We start from the raw sequence: 11084 nt of genomic DNA on the forward strand, positions 1-11084 counted from the left end.
GGGTTGTAAGTTTGACCAAATACTACTCTTTCATTTTTCCTAATTACTCTACCAAGAACAACATGAGGGACGAGGACCAAAATAAAAATAATAATTAGAGAACTCATTGAATAATGTGAGCAAATTTAGCCACAGGGTTTAATCTTTTACACAGCTATGAATCGATTTGATTATAATTGCTACTCTAGTTCTTCATCTATATATATATATATGTGTGGGTCACGTTAACTTTTCAATAGTCAATACTTTTTTTGACCCGGCCATTTTTAGTGTTTGAATAAATTAACTTTAAAATTAAAACAATAAATAAGACCTTTGAAAATAAAGTTAAATGCGTTTGACAGTTAAGTATTTTTGCTGCTTTAAAAGCTATTGTTAAAGTGTAGTATATTGAAATTCTAATCATGAAAAGATACAATTAATGAATGAAATAAATGTGTTATAATATTTTATTGTTCTATATTTGAAAAATTATTAAATAATTTTACTAATGTACTTATTGGGTTAAAATTTCTAATAAAGTTTTAACGAAACTAAGAAACTCGCCAATATAAATATAATTTAATTAATTGTACAAACATTTTATTTTAACTTTAATATATTAGTTTAAAAATTTATTGATATATCTAATTTTATCAATGTAATTAAATATATTTTAATCTTAATTTTGACTTACATAGTTACTAGTTAATATTATATTTAACAAAATGGATAATTTTTATTTTTTTTCCATATTTTTTATTAATAGAAAACATAATATATAGTATTATGTAATTCTTTTTTTACGGAAGTTTTATATGATCAACAATATACACTACGGCCATTTTTTATAATAAAATATATACAATTTTTGGTAAGAGAAAATAGTATTAATACTTGTAGTTGGTCAAAAACATAGTTGTTGGTCAAATTAATTTGTAAATTAACTAAAAAATTAATTAGTTAATTAATTAACAAATAAACTAACTAATATTAAGTCAATCTATATAAATTAAGCAGATACTTAATGAATAACATAAAATAAGAGAAACAACTCACGTAGTAAGCTGTGACAACTCCTGCAGAGTCAGTACCTGGCACTTTGATCCTCATATGAAAGATTCCAGAGCCGTAAGACATCTTCGATGCAAATCCAGACCCTATTTGTCATGTGGGTATAAATCAATGTCAAATTAACCGGCAAATAGAAAGCAATGTGGCAAATAGAAAGTGTTGTCTGAGTGGCTAGTAGCTTGAGTCTTTTAACCATATGTCCAGGGCTTGAATCCTAGTGACAGAAACAGAGTTGCATATGTTCGGGGAGAGGAGTTGCCCCATAATTAGTACTCTTCATCCTAGAGGGATTAGTCCTACAACTACTGATTAATGTGATTCTACAGTTCTGTCCCCAGATTGGAAAAAAATAAACAGGTAACCCGCTCTATAAAACCGTGTTAGCGCTTGGCCCTAAACAAAGTCACTCTCACTCAAACTCACACTAAAGAGAGTGACTAAGAAAGTAAGAAGGCAAGAACCAAGTTTATAGAAAGAAACCTGTATCATGGGTGCTTTACAAAATCTCTATGTTGCTTACAAACTCTTTATCACTCAATGTCTTGGCCAATCGAGACCTCCCCCGTTTATACTAGTCCCATGGATAGTGAAGATTTAGTACCAATGTAGATCCATTCTCTAGACTCCAACATAACATCTTACACATTTACAAATGATATTCCTAAGCAGAGTTCCCAGTTGTTCTAAGTCCTTTCTGTCAAACTCGGTAGAACCTTTGGTAGAACCTTTGGATAATTACAAATTGCTGAAATTATAGAAATAATAGTATTTCAGGTATAAAGATGTTACTAAAACAGACAAAGAACTGATCCTTATTTATACAAATATACTAAACTCCTAAACTTAATTAAATGAGTAGATGAATCCTGAAAAATATATTTCCTTAACAAGCCAAGTTTGGACTGAGCATATTCTTGTCTAGCTTGACTCACTTTTCCCCAACTTTGAAGAACTCAGAAGGACATATATGTATGCCAAATTGATATTTCATGATACCTCCTACTTTCCTATCATAACATTAGCAGTCTTATTTATTTAGTTCGTAATGATCTTTGAATTAAGATTTCTGCAGTTGTTTGATAACATTAACTTAAAGGAGTTTGTTAATCTAACAAAAAGTGAGGTAAATATCCAGAAGAAAAAGAAATACAAAAGAAAATAAGAATTTGAGCAAACCTTATCAAACTCTATATTTAATACAGCAGATTTAATGTCACAAGGAAGCATGAGGATCAGCTCCATCATCCCTAGTGATACTTTGTCTTCAGAAGGTGAAACACTTATTCTCTCAACAAAGGCTGTGACTACTTGAGGCTTTTCATCTACTAATAATTGTAAGGTGTGGTAATATACCTTAATATACCAAGGCACAATTTGGAGAACATTAACTTGTAACTTACACCTCTCTTCAAGATCACTGGCTGCAACGAAGCCCTTAGTCAAATCCGTAGATTTCAAGGATATTGCAATCGAACCCCTTTCATTTCCACTTCCCATTAAAAATCTACTGGCATATAAAGGTGCGTGTGAACTGGACCAAACAACTGGATGCTTCCAAGTTAGGCCTAAATCAAACTGTTCGGTGTCTTTGTACCCATTGATTGAATATTCATACAGAACTGAGTTTTTTTCCAGCTCTCTATGGACCCTGTCTGGGGTAACAGTTAAGTCAAAGCCAAGATTCCACCTCAAATCATCTGTACCTATGTCATTAGAAGCATATGCAGCAGTATTCTCCTGGAGCTCTTCAAGTTTAGTAACTAGACCCCTTTCAACTTGAAGGTAAACATTACTCGACTTGGCAAGAACACATCTTCCATTTATTTTTCGTCCAAATATTGAACTCAGAGACCAGCTTGGTTGAATCTTTGTTTCACTTGGATAGCTCATGCCAGCTCTCTGAATATTAGGCTCAAGAACAACTGTAAGCGTTTGTTCTAGAATAATTCCTGAATCCAACCCATCTGCAGCAGTTTTTGATGCTGTCAAGTGCAATCGCTGTGAATGATAAAACCTTCTGTAAATAGACGGTCTATCCATTAAGGCCGAAAGTCCAGCTTTATCTCGACAAGGAAGGAGTTTCAACCAGGGAGTTAGATTCTCTGTGCATACAGCTTCACGTGGCAGTGTGCCATATCTTAAACTACCTAAGGCTGACTGAAATGCCCATTTCGGAGCAGAATAAGAGCTAGAAGACTCTAGGAAGTTTATTGAAGCGCAAAAAAGACCTGACAGAGAATGAGTTAAATTTTTCCAAGAAGCATCAACCTGATGTTGTGGGACATCAAAGACTGCCCACAATTCAACTCCAGGAGGCTTTGCATTTTGGCTGGATATTGGATCAAATCCACCCCATCTTTCATAGTTCCATCAACCTTGAGTGAAGGATAACTCCATTGCTTTAATGTGAAATTTCTTAACCTGTCCATCCAACACTAATCCACATGTTAATTAGTATATTCAGGAAAACAATTCCGAGAAGACAGAATATAACAAAATTAACAAATTTGCTTCTACAAGTCGCAGGAACAACACAAAAACATAGTATATACTAAATCATAAGCAAGCAAAATTAAAATATTAATTTATAAAACCCGGAAGGCCCGATAGCATCTGGTGCCAAGTAACGGATTTGCTCTGAAATGAAACCAACCAATTATTTTAGGGATAAACGATATTCATCTCTGAACTAAAAGTACAAATACTTAGATGGCCAATTCAGTTTACAACGATCGCCCCATGCTTTATCCAGTTACACTTACATCTTCCATTTGTAATCATATATCTTAAAAGTAGATTGTATCAGATATGATCTAACAAGCAGACTGATGCTCAGGGAAAAGCCAAGACAACTTCACCTCAATGATGCTAGACATTCAACTCTCTTCGTCAAACGGTCATTCATATATACAAGACTTATCAATTCAGGAAACATGTATTAAATACCTCAATAGGACTTAAAGCAGCGAGTAACAGAAATAACAGTCAGCAACAGTAAATGCAGGGATTAGGCAGTTGAAATAGTTACTAGATATACAAATAGACATGGGGATCATAAGTCAATATCAGTCTAGAATTAATTTTGACATGTTTGGTTGTTATCGAGTTGAATTGATTTTAACTCCAAAATTGATTATGACTTAATTGGCATTTAGTGTTAGATTTATCCTCAACTCACTTTCACATGAATGTATCTAAACATAAGTCAGTTTCAACTAACTATAAGTCAATATCAATTTTACAGAATCAATTCATTCAAAACAATTTTTGCAAGAACAAAACACACTGTAAAAGTAAAACTTTAAAGAATCATAAGCAACATTAAGTTTAAACTACGTAAATATCACAACATCTAGGAAATATTAAAACAACTTCAATCAATTGAATCCAAATTCAAGTGAGACATTCCAACAAATAACTTAAAAATCGAAAATAAATGAATAAAAGAAAATTGAAAAGTGTAAAGCGCGCACACACACCAGCTGAGAAATAGATTTAGGGAAGAGATGATGGTGACGAGCGAAGGAATCTTCAGACATAGAAGCTTCAGTTTGGAAGTGAAAATGCGCAAGCCCTTTACGATCGGGTAAGGGTTTCAATAGCAACTCCTCGGAAAATTCTTCTTCTTCTTCTTCTTCTTCTAATATTGCCGATGATAGAATCGGAAGAAAGAGAAGAAGAGAGAGAGCAAAGGTCGCTGTTGAAGCGAGAGCTATCGTTGCTTGCTAAGTTGGGAACTCACTATGAGTGATGTGTATACAGTACACTACAGAAGTTCCGCCATGAACGCGGTTTGCGAGCTTCAGGTTTCGGTGATGGTCCAAGAGTTTCTCTTCTGTGTGGGCCAAGCTTTTTGGGCTTTATGTAAGCCCAATTATATTTATTTAGGGAAAGCTTCTCTTTTACTGTATTCTCATATGATCCAAAATTCTAAATTTGCCCCCCTTCGGATTGAGGTATTCAGAAACGCTATTTATATAGCAAACCGAATTCTCCTTCTCCTTCTCCTTTATTTATGCATTTTTCAATTCAAAATTGAAAAACACTTTAAAAAGAGTAACCACTGATTCGCCTATAAAATTGTGAGAATTACTTTTTCTAAAACAACTCAGGTCACGTTGATGTCATGTTATAGAAATCATTTTGACATTAAATAGAGATGTCAAGGAGGCTAATGACTAATTATTTTTCTCTATTTATTTAATTTTAAAATTCTTAAATTTCTAAATTCTCAACAACAAAAAAATCATCAAATTCTTAAGTTGCACTACTCAAGTAACTTTTTCTTTTTCTCCCCCTAAATTTAAAATACATGAAATATTGGTTTTCAGGTTGTTGTATCGGAGTTGAAATTGGAATTCTTCTAAATGATATTGGTGCTCCGAAAGGTTTTGGAGAAGATGTGGGTTCTTTGAGTGGTGTTGGTCCACTAAAAGTTTGTGGACGTGTCGTTGGTCCTCTAACGGGTGGTGGTTTGATTCCATATCCATCAATGATTCTCTTCAAAAAATTTAAACAATTAGACAACTTACATGCTAAATTTTCTAACTTGTTAGCAAAAATCTCACTAAAATTTACTTGTAGTAAGAAAATTGCTTCCTGATTTTAATAACTTACAAGCAAAATGTTCTCTAACTAAAACCAAATTGCCCCACAAAGTAAAACAGTTTTTGATAGTTACAAAGTAAACTAGACATATCAGATTAGTAATTGTAAAAATAGTGTATTGATCTTGGAATTGTTGTTGCCCTTTAGTAAAGATAGATTTTGATTGAAGGATCTCTGCATGTGTTTCAGTCTCTCTTTGTTGCTTTGGTATATTAGACACACTTTATTGTCATGTCATTTCCCACCACAATTAGAGCATGTCCACTCATTATAAGATCTCTTGAGTTTATTGCCACCGGTTGAATCTTTATTTTGATAATTTCTTTTCTTTAGTTTTTTCCTTCCCAAAGTTTTCTTTGATGGAGGTGGTACAAGTTTGGGTAATCCATTATCCATTCAATATTGTTGAGAAGTTGAAGGGTATAGAGTAATTGTAGGTTGTATAGTAAGAGGCAATTGTAAACCACCCATCACAAATTTTGGGGGAGAAGGGGAAGAAGTGATTTAGGTAGTGTAGTTTAGGGATTTAAGAATTTGTGGAAAAATAAATAGAGAAGAAAAACTGATTGTTAGTCTCTTTCATGTTTCTATTTATTGTCAAAATACTCTATGTGACGTGGCATCCACGCTTATTTGTCACATAGTCACTTATCTGAAACATGAGCACCTCTAGTAGAGCTCATTGATGGAAGGAATATTTTGTTCGACGTTAGGCAAAATAAGGGAATTTTTTGCAAAGTGTAAATTTCAGTGAGCATCTTGATTGACAGTTATAATTTGAGGAGGCGAATTGGAGGTTTACTCCACTTAAAAATCCGAAGCTCTAAAAAAAATTCTTAAAATATTTGGTTTTCCATCAAAGCATCATATTTAGTTGATTCAATAATCTTAATCGAAATATAAATGTCATTTTTCCTTTATTTTATTTAATTTAATATTTTCATGTGTTTTTCTTCTTTTAATCTATGATGTCTAGATTGACCAATCCACATACACAATATTTTTTATTTTTTTGTTTTGTTTCATAGTGTAGTTTAGGGTATTATTAGTTTTAATTATTTTCGTTTTTCATTTGTTTGTTTCAATAATGAAGAGAGATACAAAAATACCACCACCATAACATATTTTATCATTTTTGGAGTTGGAATCTTTTCACAAATAAGTGGCGGTTTAAATATAGATGGGAGAGAAAAATATTAAAATGCATTTTGTTTAAATATCAAATAACATAAAATAATCATTATCAAATTTATCAGCATCAGTCATGAACGATTTTAATGTAGACATTCTATAGGAGGTGTAGGATATCTTTTCCTATCAGTACAATAGTCATATATTACATAATTTTTCTTTATATTTTCTAATTGTTTTTCTTCTTGAGGATTTAATTGCCAATAATTTTGGTTATTCCACCAGAAATTACCATTAAAACATTTAGGATCAACCAAGTTTGGATTTAGACTTGGACATCCACTAACATCAAATCCTTGGAAGTATGCTTTAAAAGGTGCATAATTCCAATTGATTTTGGCTTTGCCTCCTTCTGTTGCCCAATCTTCACCATTCCACAAACTTATTTGTATTTGCATAGCATTTGATGGATAGCTCGCTCCAATATTGGTATTGTTCTTGTATACTCTAATGGGGATATTGTCCACATAAAATCTGCCAAGCCAAAATTTGATCAAATTTTACAATTACATATATAACTATATGTAAATACATTAATTAATATAGACTTGTACAAAGAAGTAGTATGCATGTATGTATCTTACACAATTTGATGTGCATTCCAAAGAATTTTGTAGTCGTGAAAATCGATTGTGGGGTCAAACCAAAGATGAATTTTTTGCTCCCTATTTCCTACTCCATTTGCAAATACATTGGTCTGTAATACATATGGCTTCCCTATTCTATTGCCCAAAAATTCAAAGTCCATCTCCTCGTGCAATTTTCCAAGTGTTTTCAACTACACAATAAATGAAAAAAAAAATGATAAACTTATTAAATTATCTTTATCATTAGTTGTTGTATTCTTTTTATTATAAATGTAAATTGAAAAATTAAAATTTTAGTGTAATACACGTAATATTAATTATGATTTAATTTATATATTATCAATCCGAATAATTTATTAATAAAAATATTTAGTTTTTGTCAAGTAAAATTTTGTAGATATAACAATTAAATTCTATTAATTATCGGATAAAGTTGAAAAAAAAAGTAATTAAAATTGTATTCGAAACTAAAAGTATATATTTTTTAAACAATTTAAATTTTGTAAATGTGGCAAATAATATAAGAAATATGAACTAATAGTTAGGATTAAATCCCCTCTTATGGCATGAAATGAGAGTATAATTTCATGTTGAACATCATATCATATAAAAATAAAGGGAAAGAACTCACATAGTAAGCTGTGACAACTCATGCAGAGTCACTGCCTGGTACTTTGATCCTCATATGGAAGAATCCAGAGCCATAAGTCATCTTCGATGCAAATCCAGCTCCTATATTGCGTATGTGACAAATTAATATCAAATTAACTTGCAAAAAAGGAAGCAATGTTCCATATTAAGATAACTAATCTACCAATTACATTCAAATTATAGTTACCCCAAGTTTTCTATATTGTAATGTTTATTTTTTATTTACTTTAGATATTTTTTAAAAGAAAAATGGTAATATATAAATATAAAAAAGAGCATGTCTAAAAAAAATATAAAAGTGCTCGCACCTATGTATATAATATTTTCTCTGTCTTATAATAAAGAAATGAATATTATAACATATATAGATTTTTTATAAAGTCTATTTATTTATAAAAAAAATTAAATTAAAAACCACTTAAAAACATTTAGTTATTGAATTTAGTTATTGGATGCGACCTCCTACTAGCTTCTATTTTTTTGTTTGTTGAATTTAGTTATTGGATATATATATTACTTTTTGACTTATTTAAATGTATTATTATAAAATAGAGTTTAAAAATATGTTATATAAAGTTGAATTATTTAAAATGTCATGTTGAATCTACAAATAGAATTTATTCTCATTGACTTATTAACTCATTAATTTATTTAAAGAAATATTAAATAATTTATTTGAAAATATTATTATAAAATATATATTTAAGTATACTAATAAATTATACTAGACTTTCAAATATATCAGACTTATGCTTCGTAAAACCTAACTTGATCGACATATATAGACTTTTGTAGATAGCTTTATTAGTGAGGAAAAAAATACTAAAACAATAATAATAATAATAATAATAAAGTTTAATTTAAATATTTTGTTTTAACAAATAATTGGCAGTTTAAATATAGATAGGAGAGAAAAATATTAAAATGCATTTTGTTTAAATATCAAATAACATAAAATAATCATTATCAAATTTATCAACATCAGTCGTGAACGATTTTAATGTAGACATTCTATAGGAGGTGTAGGATATCTTTTTCTATCAGTACAATAGTCATATATTACATAATTTTTCTTTATATTTTCTAATTGTTTTTCTTCTTGAGGATTTAATTGCCAATAATTTTGGTTATTCCACCAGAAATTACCATTAAAACATTTAGGATCAACCAAGTTTGGATTTAGACTTGGACATCCACTAACGTCAAATCCTTGGAAGTATGCTTTAAAAGGTGCATAATTCCAATTGATTTTGGCTTTGCCTCCTTCTGTTGCCCAATCTTCACCATTCCACAAACTTACTTGTATTTGCATAGCATTTGATGGATAGCTCGCTCCAATATTGGTATTGTTCTTGTATACTCTAATGGGGATATTGTCCACATAAAATCTGCCAAGCCAAAATTTGATCAAATTTTACAATTACATATATAACTATATGTAAATACATTAACTAATATAGACTTGTACAAAGAACTAGTGTGCATGTATGTATCTTACACAATTTGATGTGCATTCCAAAGAATTTTGTAGTCGTGAAAATCGATTGTGGGGTCAAACCAAAGATGAATTTTTTGCTCCCTATTTCCTACTCCATTTGCAAACACATTGGTCTGTAATACATATGGCATCCCTATTCTACTGCCCAAAAATTCAAAGTCCATCTCCTCGTGCAATTTTCCAAGTGTTTTCAACTGCACAATAAATGAAAAAAAAATGATAAACTTATTAAATTATCTTTATCATTAGTTGTTGTTTTCTTTTTATTATAAATGTAAATTGAAAAATTAAAATTTTAGTGTAATACACGTAATATTAATTATGATTTAATTTATATATTATCAATCCGAATAATTTATTAATAAAAATATTTAGTTTTTGTCAAGTAAAATTTTGTAGATATAACAATTAAATTCTATTAATTATCGGATAAAGTTGAAAAAAAAAGTAATTAAAATTGTATTCGAAACTAAAAGTATATATTTTTTAAACAATTTAAATTTTGTAAATGTGGCAAATATTATAAGAAATATGAACTAATAGTTAGGATTAAATCCCTTCTTATGGCATGAAATGAGAGTATAATTTCATGTTGAACATCATATCATATAAAAATAAAGGGAAATAACTCACATAGTAAGCTGTGACAACTCCTGCAGAGTCACTGCCTGGTACTTTGATCCTCATATGGAAGAATCCAGAGCCATAAGTCATCTTCGATGCAAATCCAGCTCCTATATTGCGTATGTGACAAATTAATATCAAATTAACTTGCAAAAAAGGAAGCAATGTTCCATATTAAGATAACTAATCTACCAATTACATTCAAATTATAGTTACCCCAAGTTTTCTATATTGTAATGTTTATTTTTTATTTACTTTAGGTATTTTTTAAAAGAAAAATGGTAATATATAAATATAATAAAAGAGCATGTCTAAAAAAAATATAAAAGTGCTCGCACCTATGTATATAATATTTTCTCTGTCTTATAATAAAGAAATGAATATTATAACATATATAGATTTTTTTTTAAAGTCTATTTATTTATAAAAAAAATTAAATTAAAAACCACTTAAAAACATTTAAATCAAACGACATAATTAAGTAAATATAGATGAATTATTATTATATTAAATTGTACCTTTTATGTTAAATCATTCATTCTCTAACATTTTCTATAATTTATGCATATTAGTTTATATTACTTTTTGACTTATTTAAATGTATTATTATAAAATAGAGTTTAAAAATATGTTATATAAAGTTGAATTATTTAAAATGTCATGTTGAATCTATAAATAGAATTTATTCTCATTGACTTATTAACTCATTAATTTATTTAAAGAAATATTAAATAATTTATTTGAAAATATTATTATAAAATAGATATTTAAGTATACTAATAAATTATACTAGACTTTCAAATATATCCGACTTATGCTTCGTAAAACCTAACTTGATCGACATATATAGACTTTTGTAGATAGCTTTATTA

General features: G+C 29.5%; 1 pseudogene; it reads right to left on the bottom strand.

Annotated features, from left to right (window-relative positions):
* Positions 1–1145: 1145 nt before the first annotated feature.
* On the bottom strand, positions 1146–7225 carry LOC105851160 (uncharacterized; annotated as a pseudogene).
* Positions 7226–11084: the final 3859 nt, after the last annotated feature.

Source organism: Cicer arietinum, unplaced genomic scaffold (genome assembly GCF_000331145.2).
Source record: "Cicer arietinum cultivar CDC Frontier isolate Library 1 unplaced genomic scaffold, Cicar.CDCFrontier_v2.0 Ca_scaffold_5942_v2.0, whole genome shotgun sequence".
Classification (NCBI taxonomy): domain Eukaryota; kingdom Viridiplantae; phylum Streptophyta; class Magnoliopsida; order Fabales; family Fabaceae; genus Cicer; species Cicer arietinum.